This window comes from Cyanistes caeruleus, chromosome 4 (assembly GCF_971803275.1).
Source record: "Cyanistes caeruleus chromosome 4, bCyaCae1.hap1.1, whole genome shotgun sequence".
NCBI classification, from domain to species: domain Eukaryota; kingdom Metazoa; phylum Chordata; class Aves; order Passeriformes; family Paridae; genus Cyanistes; species Cyanistes caeruleus.
Window position 1 is genome coordinate 24,782,449 of NC_141704.1, and position 14,605 is coordinate 24,797,053.

The 14,605-nt window shown below is 37.5% G+C and overlaps 1 long non-coding RNA gene across 1 annotated transcript; it reads right to left on the minus strand.

Moving 5' to 3' along the window:
• Window positions 1-445: 445 nt before the first annotated feature.
• Window positions 446-14,123, minus strand: LOC111937081 (uncharacterized). The gene is made up of 4 exons (XR_002868413.2): window positions 13,973-14,123; window positions 10,090-10,172; window positions 3,712-3,865; window positions 446-2,884 (listed from the first exon to the last, which is right to left on the minus strand). It is a non-coding gene; the product is annotated as an uncharacterized LOC111937081 (long non-coding RNA).
• Between the last annotated feature and the right edge of the window lie 482 nt (window positions 14,124-14,605).

Sequence of the window (14,605 nt, forward strand, 5' to 3'; positions counted from 1 at the left end):
GCATAGAAAATCTTCATGTCCACTGTCTCAGATGCAGAGACAAGTTCAGCCCCTGAAGTATGCAAAGCAAAATCTCTGTGTGATTGATGGGTGATGCTTCTGCTTATATCAGTAATGAGGTACCAAATCTAGTCAATTGCATAAATAGCACGGCAGATGCTGCAAAAAAAATACAGTCCTATAGTATCTGCTCTGTGCCACCTAAATAGCATAAAGACTACTCTTTTTTATAGGAGTAGTAGTACACAATGAGGTGTATCTGGCACTACACTGAGAGTTTTACATCCCCATCAGAAAATAGATTTCAAAACAGGAAATAGGCAAAGATGCTGTTTTACTGACTTGCCATTTTATTTCTTTAGTTCTATGTCTTAGAGCAACTGTGACACAATTTAGTTTTAAGGGCGTGTGTGGAAAGCAATATTATGGTGTAAAGGGAGCTTACAGTTTGTTGTAGACAGGGTACTCTGTGATTGCAGAATGCTCCAGTTATACATGTCCAAGCAGTGCAGCAGGGACACTCGCTTTGGCTCTTCTGCTAATACCATCTGACACAGTGCCCTGGGGGGACCTGCTGGGAGGCTGTGTATTGCTGAACTCTTAAATGGTCAAGCTTCAGTTTTACATGTCACCATACGGATGGAAGATTAAGCAAAATGTAACAAGGCTTGTGCTTAGAAAAATAAAAAGGAGCTGACATCCTGCTCAACTGCTTTCACAGAGATCCAAGAGAGAAATGAGCACATATTAGAAACTTCTAGGGAAAAAGCAAAACTATGCTCTTTACATTGACAGAATCAGGCCACAATTCTGCCCCAAATTTTCATCAAAACAGAAAAGTATGGGAATGTAACACTTAAAGATTATTCACGTTAAAGTATAGACCTGATGTGAACACCAAGCAATCAAGGCTGACAGTCCAAAGAAGGCTTTGATGGTTTCTTAGACCACTTGTCCAGGTGCCATAATCTGGGATCAATACACAAAGAGCCATAATTCAAATACTATGAGTTTTCTTTCTTTAGAGCTTTGGCATTTACTATGTTATCTAACTGCAACCATAGAAAAATGTATGACTTAACTTTCAGTGGTCCTCCAGCCTATATGCCAGGTTAATTAAACAGATACATTCTGAATGTCATAACAGTCCTGAAATGTCCTAGGAAAAACAGTCACATCATAGCTCCTCTGGTTAGTTATGCTGGCATAGGCAAACTCTTCAGGTACCTGTGCTTAGGGTGCATCTAGATTATTAATTTAGTGTGCCATGAAAAGCTTTCCTGGTTCCAATTTGCCTTGTACTTGGGGACTTGCAGCATGTACCAGAGACAGCACTGGCAGGCTCTGAGCAGTTACTCCTTGGTGGAGGAGTACATGTCCTGTCCATGAGGACATGCCCAGGGCAGCCCTCTAGCATGCCCATTGCTAAGGGGACACAAAGTGCCTCCAGCCTTCAGACCCCTGCTCATGAACAGTGCATGCCTCAGCCAGGAACAAGCCCTGAACAGTCCTTGCTGTAAAGGTGTTTTTCAGGCATGGGGTCCCAGAGCCAGAATACATTTTACTAAATCAAAGCCTAGGCTTTTCCTCTTTGCACTACATCATATGACAACATAAAGTCAATCAAGCCAATTCAGGTTTCTCAGAACTTCAGTTTGCAGTGTAGGCAGCGTGGATGAGTATGAGAAGGGACTGACAACTGTCATTGCTGCTGTTGTGTTTCCTCTACCTGCAGCTCCCTAGAGATTCCTATTGAGAGGTTCAAGTGGGGAGGAATCACATTCTGCATCCAGTTGCCTTTTTCTTAATTTGCCAGCCTATAAAAACTTGCTGATAGCCAGAACTGAGTCTATCTTTGCCCATTCTCACTGGCTACCTGCTGACCTTTAAGACACAAGTGTTTAGTTTCAAGCTCTTCCAATATTTTTGAGCAAGACAATGTGGCTATGTTAGCATTAGCAAACATTGTGGAGCAAAAAGGACCAGATCTCCATAGTAAAAAAATTGATTTTGAGGAACTAAATTCTTCACTATCCATACTGATGTATTTTTTACTTCAGATTAGCCCTAGTTTGGTCACGAAGACCATGGATTGAATGCATTTCTGTGACTGAAGAACATTAGGTGTATGCCAGAATTTTGCTCTGTGAAAACTTCACTATCATTGCTAACACTGCTCTTGATTTGGATGAGAACAGTTGGGATAGGCAGCCTAAAAATGCACAAAAATTCATCCCTTCATCCAGAGCTCTGAGCACCACAGGAATCAGCACAAAAGGATGACCAGCACTTAGTCTAGTTAGGAGATGATGACATATGATATGGAGACTTTCATGCAAATGGTGCAGATAAATGGAATAGTAATCTCAAAATCTTTATTCTCTCAGACAAAATCCCCAGTTATCTCAGATCATTTGTTTTGACAACACGAAAAACTGGAAAAAAATAAAACTGAGGAAGTGAATGTTAAGCCAAATATTTAAGGAACTGCCTTGCAGCTTCCCACGTATATTTTCCTCTCCTGCCAGTTGCTGTCTGTTTTGCCTGTCTATTGGCATCTCTTGGTTAACAGTATGGGACTACAGAAAATTTAATACAACATGAGTGATAATCCATCCCAAAATGCACAGTTTTTTCCACAAATTTTAGAGTTGGGCATATTCATATGTCTGATTGTCTCAGGGTATATTCTCTTATTCTCTTACAGAGGAAGATTAATTACATAAAACTTGAATTTGTCATAGAGATCATGTAATTCTGAAGATGAAGCAAGAGTGACAAAAATACAGCAGGAAAATTCTTGGCTTTTCTAAAGTCAATGGGAGCCTTCAGAGGAGTCAGGACTTCATCCTGTATGTTTTGTTTTTCTTCAAATGTCAGTTACCTGCATACAACATAAATACCATGTGGTCAGAGAAGTGTACAGTGAATAGCTGAAACAGTTAACAAAATCAATAAGTGTAGGGAAAGTAGATGAAAACATAAACCAGACTGAGATATTTTTTCCAGACCAAGATTTTTAAGTCTTCTGTATTTTGTCATTTGTTAAACCACAAATAGCTATAAACAGAGCTGCAGTTCAGAGAGTCTTTGTTTCTAACATAAACAAGGTATAGGGCATAGCTCTGTATGTCAGCCAAACATGACTATAAGTTACAAAATGATATATATGTATAAAAGAAGTGTCAGACCATAATTGAAAAATTGTATTTGGACATGAATAAATGTAAGGAACACACTTAACTCCAAAAAGGCAGTAAGTATTTAACAGAAAATAACCCAGATTAGATTAATGCATGCATTGTACTGTGTGAAATTATTTTAATTCAAGATACTGAAATCCAGAAGATGGGGAACTTTGCAGCATTTAAGTATCACTATTCATCCTGGTGTGTCTTTCTTAGTTAAGAAAACTTATAAAAATGATACTGTACTTAGGCAACTTTTAATTTAATTATATCTAGGAACAGAATAGCAGACTGGATCAAATTGTATCAAACATATTGCAGAATTTCTTCTGTTTTTTTCTGAAGAGAAAAACTTAACAGGAATAATGCTTTTCATCTAAAATGTCTGCATTTCTTAATTGCCTGGTCATATCACAACTTCTCACATCTGTAACAGATCTATTTAAATACCTATTTTTTCACTTTATTTTTTCCTCAGCTAACATATTCTGAGCATCAAGAACATTTACTTTCAAATAATTACCTTAAATTCTTTTTCAGTTTGTTCTTTAGAGCTAAGAAGAAATACAACTCTCAGGTGAGTGTGTTAGCCCTCAAGTGTTCTGGTGCTACAGACTCATTTAGCTGCATAGGTCACAGCAGTCATTGCAGTAAACAATGTTCCAAACTTCCAAAGCCTGCAGAGGTCAGTATAGCAACATCAACAAGAAATTATATAGCCTCACTGAATAGATTAGCAGTTAAAAATATTTACTGTTAAAACACAAAAATGATGTATCATTCTGGCTGTTACCAGAACTGTGGGACTACTGTGGCATGTGATGGTTATTCCTGCAAACATCATTTAATATTGCAGATGCTTAAAGCTTTAAAGACTTATTTTTGTATTTGCATTTTCTATTTATAAAAGGGTTAAATATATTTTTCTTGAGAGTGTTTGAGAAAAGTTGGATGGGCACTATGGAAAATGTAAGCACACTCTTCTTCGGAAGCTGTCTTCTCCAAGTTGCCCTGTCAATGACCTCTGCTGTGACATTGAAGAAATACCCTCTGTGTGGGTGAGAAGTAATTTGCTTCAATAGCTCTTCTGCCCCAGACATGTATAAAAGGAGATTGTAAACATATACCCCACGTTTGCTTTGGCACTGACACCATCAAAGTCATTTAGAGCAGAACTTTTAGCTGTTTGTGACAAACCAGATCAGGATGAATCATAAAAACAGTTCATGTTAAACTCCCAGCTCAGTGCAATGAAATCTCAAAAACTGAAAGGAATGACAGATAAATAGTGATAATCAGTCCCTTGAACAAAACTATATAAACTTTATTTATCGTCTTGGCCAGACCTGTCTGCTGTTGGCACTAGATAACAGTTACATTAGTGTTTCACTGCACATTCTCAATTATATATTAAAGAATAAGAAGATATTCAGGCATGACTCTGGGGTCTGCAGAGAAAGATTTTGAGAGACATAAATTTGGCTTAAACATATATTATTTGTTTTATTCCAAGCACTGCACTTAGGTAGGCAAAATATATGATATCCGCAACACAATGTTCCCATTTCTAAAAAAAGCTGGTTATAACTAAAATATTTTTCTTTCACAAGTCTGAAAAAGTTCAGGGCAAGATTTTTGTCTCGTCAATGCACAGTGTCTATTGTCTCAGCTGTCCACCATAGCATTAGTCATGGACACTGAGGTATTGAAAGTGGTTCTGCATTCTTTTTTTTCCTTTCCCTATAGACTTTCATATAACACATTTCTTAATAACTCTCTGCCTTCACTGTTTCTCGACAGAAAATGTTAATTGCTCAAAACAGAGCAACTTTTATGTAAACAACTGAAACAGGGAAACCATCCTGAATATGAATGATGGGTCAGATGCTCTGCTGCTTCTATTTATGTATCCCTACTTCAACTTAAGGAAAATTGCACACAGATCTGTGGCAGTGGGAGGATTACATTTGAACTTTCTTGGCCTTAAGAGATTCATTCTAAAGTGCATCTTTCGCTATCTATGCATATATAAAATTGCATAGAAATTACATGAAGTTGATGCCTTTTTTAAGTCTGAGGTAGTAAAGTAAAATGACAGATGATGAAACATGCCTAATTTCACTTACTGTCCCTGCAAATCAATATTGTGTACTAGTAAGGATTCATGGAATTAGTAGTATTTACATATCTGTTACTTGCCCTCAGGTTTTAGTTATTACATTTTTCTACGTAAGAAAGTCATGGATTTGGGTATCCAAATCATTGGGAACATTTAACATAGCCTCATCAGCTCTCAATCAAAAACTATCCCTGAGAAGCTTGTAACAGCCAGTTGTACGAAATTTAATGGGTAGGGGAGAGGTCACAGAGAATTTTTAAATGCATATTAAATCTCAGCTTCTACTGAAACATCTGGTTGCCTGTAGCAGTACTAACATGATACTGAATCAAGTATCTGGTTCATGTGGTTCCTGCAAAACCAGGAGTCTAAAGATTTCTTATCCAGCTACACTCATAATTCTCTTTCTGAGAAAGACAAAGAAATACAGTACACAACCTGCCTCCTGATATTGTAAATATTGACATGGAATGTTTCCCATATATATTTTCAAAATAATTATGTTTTGCCATGTAGAAGATGAGACAAGAATATGTAAGTGCTTAAAAAAACCCCAAAGTCAAACAACCAAAAATACCTCTCATATTTTTTGACTTAAATCTAGATATTTAAATAGAGGAAGCTTAAATAGACCAGCTCATAGACTTTTAAAGATTTTTAAGATTAAGTACTCTGAAGTGAAAGGAAAAAACTTTTCTAAAATAACCATAAACTAGTTTCTTCTTTCACATTCTGTTCATGCATGGTAGATCTCAGACCAGTTAAAGCAACAAAGGGAGTGTTGGTTTGAACTTGGAATAAAGTATAGTGTCTTGAAATTCAAAATAGAAAGGTAAAAGTGAACAGGCTAGAGCTGGTAATAAAGATCTTCACAATCTTGCTTCTTATTCGTTTATTTCCCCCTGTGCAGAATGGATGCAGAGTGGAGATGAAGATCATCTGACAGAAGTGTTTCATCCTCACTTGTCACAGATATGCATGACTATTCCTGTTCTAATTATTTAAACTCAGTCTGATAAAACAAATAAGACTTAAAACATTTGTTATTTCACTAGGTTCAGAGTAACTTTAAATTGAAACATTGTTTCCCTATTTATCATCATCACTGTATTTTTCACACATTGGAAGCTTGCATCAAACATCAGAGGGCTGGTAATTCCTGAGAGAGTTTGTCACTCAGGGGTTTATAATCATTCCCTATAAATTAGCAGTAATATTGTAATTTTTAAGTCAGTCTCCAACTTTCCTTTACCTCCCCTCTGAAACTCAGAATTCATGGGAAGGGGACAGAATCTTCTAGAAAATCTACAACCTCAAGAGTGCATTTTCATTTTGTTTAGAGCAAAGAATATTTGCTGAGTCAACAGTGAAAGACTGAACTGTAGGTAATGCAAGGTTGAAACAGGTGCACTCAAATATTTTCAAGATATAATAGACCTACTCTAGCACACAATGGCTGCACAATACTGAAGAAAATACTGCATTCAACCTGTCCTCAAGGAGTTCATAGCAGAAATCTCACAATCTTCAGAAGTAGGATGGAATGACAGCAGATTTTCATCAACTCCATGGAAAGATCTTTTTTTGGCAGAAGGCAAAACCAAACTCAGTATACAGCCTGACTTCCTCCTAATACTTGCCAAAACAATCTCCCCTTCCCACAGTTCCTCAATGTCAACAAAACACTGACAAAAACAGCTGCTGGAGGCAATAGTTCTGTTAATATCATCAACAGTCAAATATGTTCAGTACTCCTCAGTCTCTACACAAGTCACAGTGTTTGACCCCCATGGACATTTGGCTAACTAGAACTCTTTAATAAAATCAAATACTTGTGTGATGGGTACAAGCAGCTCTGTGTGTAGCACTCTGGGCCACACAGCAGAAATCAGCCTATTCGCAGTATTATAGAAAAGGTGAGCATTTACTGCACTGTGTAGAAGACATCCTCATTATATATAATTAGGAAACTTATTTTCCCCCTGCTGTCCTAATTTGTGGGGTTTTTTCTTCATTTTTAAAATTCTCCATTGGCTTTAATTAGCTTCTGTCTGAAATCACCAACCAGGTGAAATTAGAGCACTCTTTAAGCTAAAAATGCAGCTGGGTTTTTTCAAACTTTTTTAAGTTGAGCTTTATTCCCTGAGGCCAAATCCTGCCTGCTCTTGCTCATGAGAGTAGTTCTGTGCACTTCAGTGAGGGGTTTTCAGATGAAGGCAGATTTTGGCCCTAATGGGATATACCAAAGTTCTTCTAAATATGGATGTAAGATATATGAGACAAATCCTCTCTGAGGGAAATCAGCAGTGTCCTTAAATCAATGAAACAAAAGCCATTTAAATGCACTGAAGAGTTTTCCTTTCCTTCACAAGTCTTCACCAAATATTTACCACATGGAAAATGATACATTTTTGCTAATGATGTTTCTATTCCTTCATTTAAAAATTCATCATTGTATAATCAATACCAGTGTCTCCGCCCTTGCTATTATGAGAGTAGAAAATTTTATCTAAGAGAAATAATTTTTGTGGTCTACATGACATGACATGACGTTCTTAAGTGTTTTGTTGTTAATCAAGAAACGAAAAAAACAATCTTTTTGAGAAATATGAAATATGAGTGTCTTTAAAATAATACAGCTCTGAGCTTTACAATGTTCTTTGGGTACTCTGGAGCTGGAGAGAGTCATGTCCTTGTGATATCTCAGTGACAATTTCTATTCTAAGTGTCAAAAACAACTCTGCTATCTGGAGCAAGTAGTGTAGTTTTCTCTTCTTTTAATATTCTAATCGTGAGGTGTAAAGTGAAATGGTTGCACAGTGTAATGGTGGTAAAGAAGCTGAGTGTCAATGAGACGGGAAAGGTGACAGACACGGAATGAGTCCCCAAGGTGCTCTCCAAGTGCATTGGATAAAGATTCCCCTGGGAAATTTTTCTCATTAGTTCTCAGACACAGTTCAGTAATTCAATAGCACCAGGTTACCATTAGTCACAAGACCAAAATATGTTACTTTCCATGCTTTAGGTCTTTGATTTGTATGTGTCATTTTGTGAGAGAAAATCATGAGATTATATATTATTCAAAGTAAGTTTGTATGTTGTTTACATACCTCAGGATGATCCATGACATGAAGACTCCTATTACAAACAGCATAAAAATTAAACAGAAAACTGACATCTTTTTTGATATTTGAAACTGCATTAATGAGTGATTGTATTGTACAGACATGAGCAAGACGTTACAGATTATTTTCTGTACTAGTATCCAAAAAATTAATTATAGTTTGAGATTCAAACCTAAAATTGTCAACAATTAAAATTGAAAAAAAAAAAAATAATCACTCTGAATTTTTTCTGTGGATATTGCCAGGTAAAAATAATTCTTCCATGCTGAGACATGAAATGTGTACGTACGCAGCTAATATGATTGGGAAAAGTAGCTAAAAAGTTTGATGGTAGCTAATTTTATGTGTAATTACTCTGAGAAAATATTAAACTGAATAGGTTACTCTCGACATTTTTTTCCTATGCAATAAAGGATGTACTTATTTCTATGCTATCAAAGTTAACTGCACTCCCACTCAGCACTCGAAGGAATAATGGCTGGAGGTGTTGTCTCTCTCATTACCCATCAGGATGGAAAGAAAGGAGTGTCCATTCCTAGTGGTCATTTAAAACCTCATTGTTATATTAAAAAAAAAAAAAAATAGGAATGACAAAGTCCAGAAAACACAAACACAGTAAGTTATTATGTTTTAATACTGTTCTGAGTATTAGTTTATCTTTTTATGTATCCAAGAATGTGCTCTAGAATTTCAGTTTATCTTTCACTCCTGATTAATGTATTTAGCACTCATCACTGCACCATGCACTCGTACTAAAAGAGATGGAAGCTACAATTATTCTGCCTAAAATACTTCAGGAAAATACAGATATTTTAGCTTCTTAGGAAAACAAACTAACAAACCCCAAAGAAGAATGAATTCTCTGTAAGCTTTTTCATTTTATTTGATTGTAGTTTATGGAATGTGGGGCTGTTGGGTTTTTTTCCCCCCTCTTTTCAAAAATGTTCAACATTTAATATGAGAAACAAACCAAAAAGTTTACATATAAATGTCTGTCTTGAACAAAAAAATACTGAACTCTGTCAGTCAATAGGTGCCTAATTTTCAGCCTGTCAACTTTTTATTACAGTCAGATCAAAATCATGCACCCTAAGGTGTCTCATTTGGCCTAAAAAAATCAACTTATTAGTAGAATTCCTTAACAAGAGGAATTATAGCCCCAACACAATTACTCGTGCAGCAAATAGGATTCACTGTTTCTTGGTTAGATTCTGGTATGTTTATTGTTGCACTGCAGAAAGGCCATGTGTTTAGTGCTGTGGTATTTGTGCCAAGTAAATCATCAAGAACCAGTTTCTATTAATCTTACATATCTTACTGCACTGGAGTCGGATGTTTTGCTCCCCTGATTAAGCTGAGAGAATGGCACTTTTCTGGAAGTGTGAACTCACCTGTTTTATGTGTATTATTTTCTTCAAAGCTGTGCACTGCAGTCTCCAAAGGAAGCTCTTTGAATTGAAATTTTAATTGAAAATGTTTCCATAACTCTTTAACTCTAAGCTATCTTCCAACTAATGAACAGGCTCCAAATAAGTATGCCAAATACTTATGGTATTATTTATGTGCTATACAGAAGCTCATCATTGACTTATGAATTGTAAATATTTGTAAGTGGCTCATATTAAAGTAGTTGTCAACTGCAGCTACAGTACTTCACCTTCTGTCACTCCCAGGTATCAAGGGGGCTGATTCAATCACTCTCTTGTCAGACTACCTTTCTTCTCGTGAATACCCAAATCCCTAAACACAACAAAATATAAATGAATGAAAAGTGCTAATGATGCATCATTACCAAGAGGTATCAAGTTTTTTAAGGTCCTTTGCTGACTAAATTTTAAATTAGCACAATTATTCAGAGCATTCCCCAAGGCACCATTCATTATGCCTAGCCACTGGGTTGAGGCATACTGCAAACTAAATATATATTACTGTCCACAGCATACTGTCTGTCTGCCTTCCTGCAGCAGTTGTGTGTTGAAAAACATGCAAGTGTGTGTGTATTTTAGAACCGATCATATATATCTGCATTTCAGTTACTGCTCTGTTGCCTACAATATACTTATATGCCTAAAGATCCTGAATAACAACGACATGCACTTAGAGATTGAGATTTATTTTTTTCAAAATGTTGTTTCATCTGCTTTCTAACACAGTGATTTTAATTTCCAGTGAAATACAAAGACTGATGAAGCCAGGAGCTAAAAAGTCTCTGATACTGCCTAAGCCTTCCAGAAGCTTACAATGCACAGCGGATTATATTTTCCTTTGGCCTTGTTATTGGCAAACAGGTCAGAGTGAGCACTATGCTACTAAATTTGTTGGGCAGCCTGGGTATCATATCTTTTAGAATTCCCAGTAGAAATGACCTGTGTTGACCTACCTTGTATGTCAGAATTTAATTTTTTTTTTTTTTATGCACTAAAGAAAGAGTCCAAAGCCCTTGTTCATGAGGACATTTAACAGCTTTCTGAAGAAGAAAGGTAACTTTGCCAAGACAGATCCTTCTTGGATTGTCCAAAAAGCAGATCAATTTGATGTACGCAGCAACAGGCATGGTGTTATTCCTTGTGAAACACTAGTTGTATTTTTCACAATAAACAGCAAAACAACCAGTCTTTATACCCATGTTACAGCTTATTACAAAGAGAGCAAACTGTGTGACTGTTGGCATGCAGCATGGGCTCACCAAACTACAGAGTTGACAGCTCTCCCAGTAAGATGCAGTGCCCATTTATCCTCATGCAGATGAAAATAGGTATATTCATAAAGGAAAATTATTTCTGTATGTATCTAGCTGCAAAGTCCTGACTTGTTTTTTTAACCCAATGACATCACCACACACAAGTTGGGCCCCACAGCACAGATGTGCTTTCATGTGCAGTGATATCACTTTCACTAAAACACTAAAGGCATGACTTTCAAGCAGTTTTAAAATTCAGATCAGTTCTGCTCATATTTAATCCAGACATGTTGGTTTAACACCAAGCCAAGCCAGACCTTTTAATGTTCAGTGGCCATGATATAAAATTCTTCACTGTGTTGCACCAATAAATTCAGAAGTGCAGTGTAATTTGCTATAGTCACAGAGACTCTTGTGAAATTTAAGCAAGAGTGGAAAGCAACCTTTCATTTCGTGCCTTACCACAGCACTTCAGCTCTTTGGAAAACCCTTTTTTCACCGCCCCCCCCTGCCCAAGAAATGACTAACTGTGTGGACAGAATAATTTACTGCTGCTTGTTTTGGTCATGTTGAGATTAAATTAAAGGTAGGCTGTAAACCACCATCGGACTCTTCCTAAATTGGGACCAGTGTCGCTGTGGCATTATTTAGGAGTTGTTTGAAACAAACAATGGAAAGAAAGTGCCACTTGACACTGACAGCAAGTATCTCTGTTCATTTTGCATTGTCAATAGCTCCAGTGGTAGCACTATTCTTTTGACAGCTAAAAGCAGATGTGTGGGTTAAGTATGGGAGCAATTCAAATGTCCATAGTAAACTGCAGGGGGGCAGAGAGAGCTCAGAGAGCAGCAGCTTTAAAGTAATTGACTAATACAGTAAGGATATTAAAGTCATTTAGTGCCAAAAGGGAACACACTGATCCTTGACCCTGAGCCACTTTGGAGTAATCTAGTATTCAATCCAGCGTGTAATGACTGCCAGGCCTGTCAATCCTCCGGGCTCTCCAGTCAAATGCCTGTGGCTACTATTGGCTTATGGTAAAAGGACAAAAATGCAAGGAAATGCCTCTCAATCAGGCTATGATGTGATAATGTTATTGCTCCAATGTATTCTATATTGTCCCTGCATAGTTTAATCTGTTGAGATCCATGTCAAAAATTGCCCTTGTTCCCCAGAGGTCTTTACTCAACCTTTTAGTAATACAAGTGGATTTGAAAGGAGAGGGGTAACTCACTTGATGAATGGTTTCCAGTTAATATAAAAAATAAGAGGTCAACTGTGGCTTTAAGGCTAACCATGGAACGTATAAATTAGAATAAGCATGGTAGTAATCTGATTAGTAAGCCTTGCTCTTCATTTACCCCAGTGGGTAAACTATTTTCCAATAAATAATATTGACACAGAAACTTATTTACAAGAATGACATAATTCCTACAAAGTTTAGATGTTGAGAGGACTTTTGGCTGGGAAGCAATAAGAACAAAAGGCTCGCTTGCTTCTGTCTCTTCTTGTCCTTAAAACTTGTGCAACTACTGGGAATCTCATATTTTAAATTAGGCACCTCACATTTGAAAAATATAATTATTGCTACAGGCTGAGTAGTCCACTTGAGCTTGAAAGAAGGAAATTGCCATTTTTTGTTATTTTGATTTTGCTAATTAAAACAGGGAAAACTGACCCACATAGATTCTCTAAAGTTAAAAAGTCAAAATGGGATAATAATTATGCAAATTTCTATGCATTGCTGTAAAAATGATCTTTATATTTCCTTATATGGTCTCCACTATTTCCTGACCCCACTTTCCATGTGGTGTACATAGACTTTGGGAAGGGTGAAGCTCTAGTGATAGTGATGCTCCTGCTATTTTTAAAGAACCATGAGGTTACATAACAGGCATTTTGCCTAATTTGGTTCTCTATGATTCCACAAATCTCTCCACAGGGATGACACAATACAAAAAGGAAAAAAAAAAAAAAAAAGAGAGAACCTCTCCTGAGAAATATCTTGCTTATAACTTTGAAATAACTTCAGTGTTAAAACCAAATGACTTTCTCCAAAATTCTGCCTGTCCTCTCTCAGTTCAGTGCCCCAAAGTCATTATTCAGTGTAAAGTTCTATTTATAAACCCATTTTCCAGCCTGTACATACTTTTTACACTTGAAAAATTATGGTTTTGTGGACAGTTTTAGAGGATGAATCAGAGAAAGAGGAAAATTGTACTTTTGTGCTCACTGAATTCCCTTGCCATGAGGGTAGAAGCACATGCAATACAAACTGTGATCCCATCAGGCGACGGCTGGCTGTGTTCCAGCTGAACCCTTCACAGGCAGTTTTATCACAACCTACTGTTTTTCACAGGGAAAAAAAACCCCAAAATACTACAGGACCTCTACAAGCAAGCCAACCTGAAGCAGGATATGACAAGTGTTGTGTTATTGCCATGAAACAGAGCAATTAGCCAGTGCCATCTAAATGGCACAATTTGGCAAAGGCTTTTTTGCTTGGGAAGCTCTTGATATGGTGATGACAGAACAAAAACCACTCACCTCCACCCACGTCCTCTCTGAGAACTCGCATCACTTTTCCTCCCAGATCGTGGTGACTCTCTCCCTCTTGAGGAGTATTTAAATCATCATGGGGACTTATGTAACGCCTCATCCGGGGTAAATTCATCAGGGTAATTTAAATTAACTACTCTCCTTTGCACCTCCAAATGGAGGGGGCAACATGAATCCACACGGATTTTTTCCCACTTCAGCAGTGCAAGTGGTGCCACAGCAGCACCTGGCAGCTGGTGTGGAAGGTACTTGGAGCAAAGCTCACCTTCCAGGAGGGAAGGGATCATACACTCCCTTTTACCTGTCTGGAATGCAGGGACACCAGTTTTTCCCAGTTCAGCTTCCTCCTGCTGTTGTTGGTGGCAGATGTAGCACACAACACAAGGCACAGATGACTTGGGAACAAAAGAAACAGAAGTTTCCCCTGACACAAGTGCAGGACAGTCTCCTGTGACATGGCACAGTGACTGCCAGATAGCTGTCTCCTTGCTGCCCTCTACAGAACCTTGCTTCCCCTCTCCTGAGGGCTTGTACGTTTGTCCTTCCATTTTCAGCAAAAGTGACATTTCCCCCTTTTTCATTACGATTGAGAGAACAGACATGGGTGATGTATTCTCAGCCTGAGTGGGGATTGAAAAGATCTCCTCCTTTTGCAGTGTTTAATGAGGAAATCGAGGCAGCAACTATCAGTTTCATGATTTCTATCATGCATCTTTTGCCCTTCCCAAAGATCTGTTCATAGTTTCAGCATGAAAGTATAGGAAACTAATTTAAAAGAGTGTGAAGTTTTGTGAATGGGGAAAGAAACACTTATCAGAAAAAATGCCGAGAACCTTTGTTCCAGCATTCACAGGGTAGCCAGGTATGAAACTCCTTTCAGGGAGAACTCTGGGTACTTTCACTGGTAGCTCATCACCACACTTGGAAGGTGCTG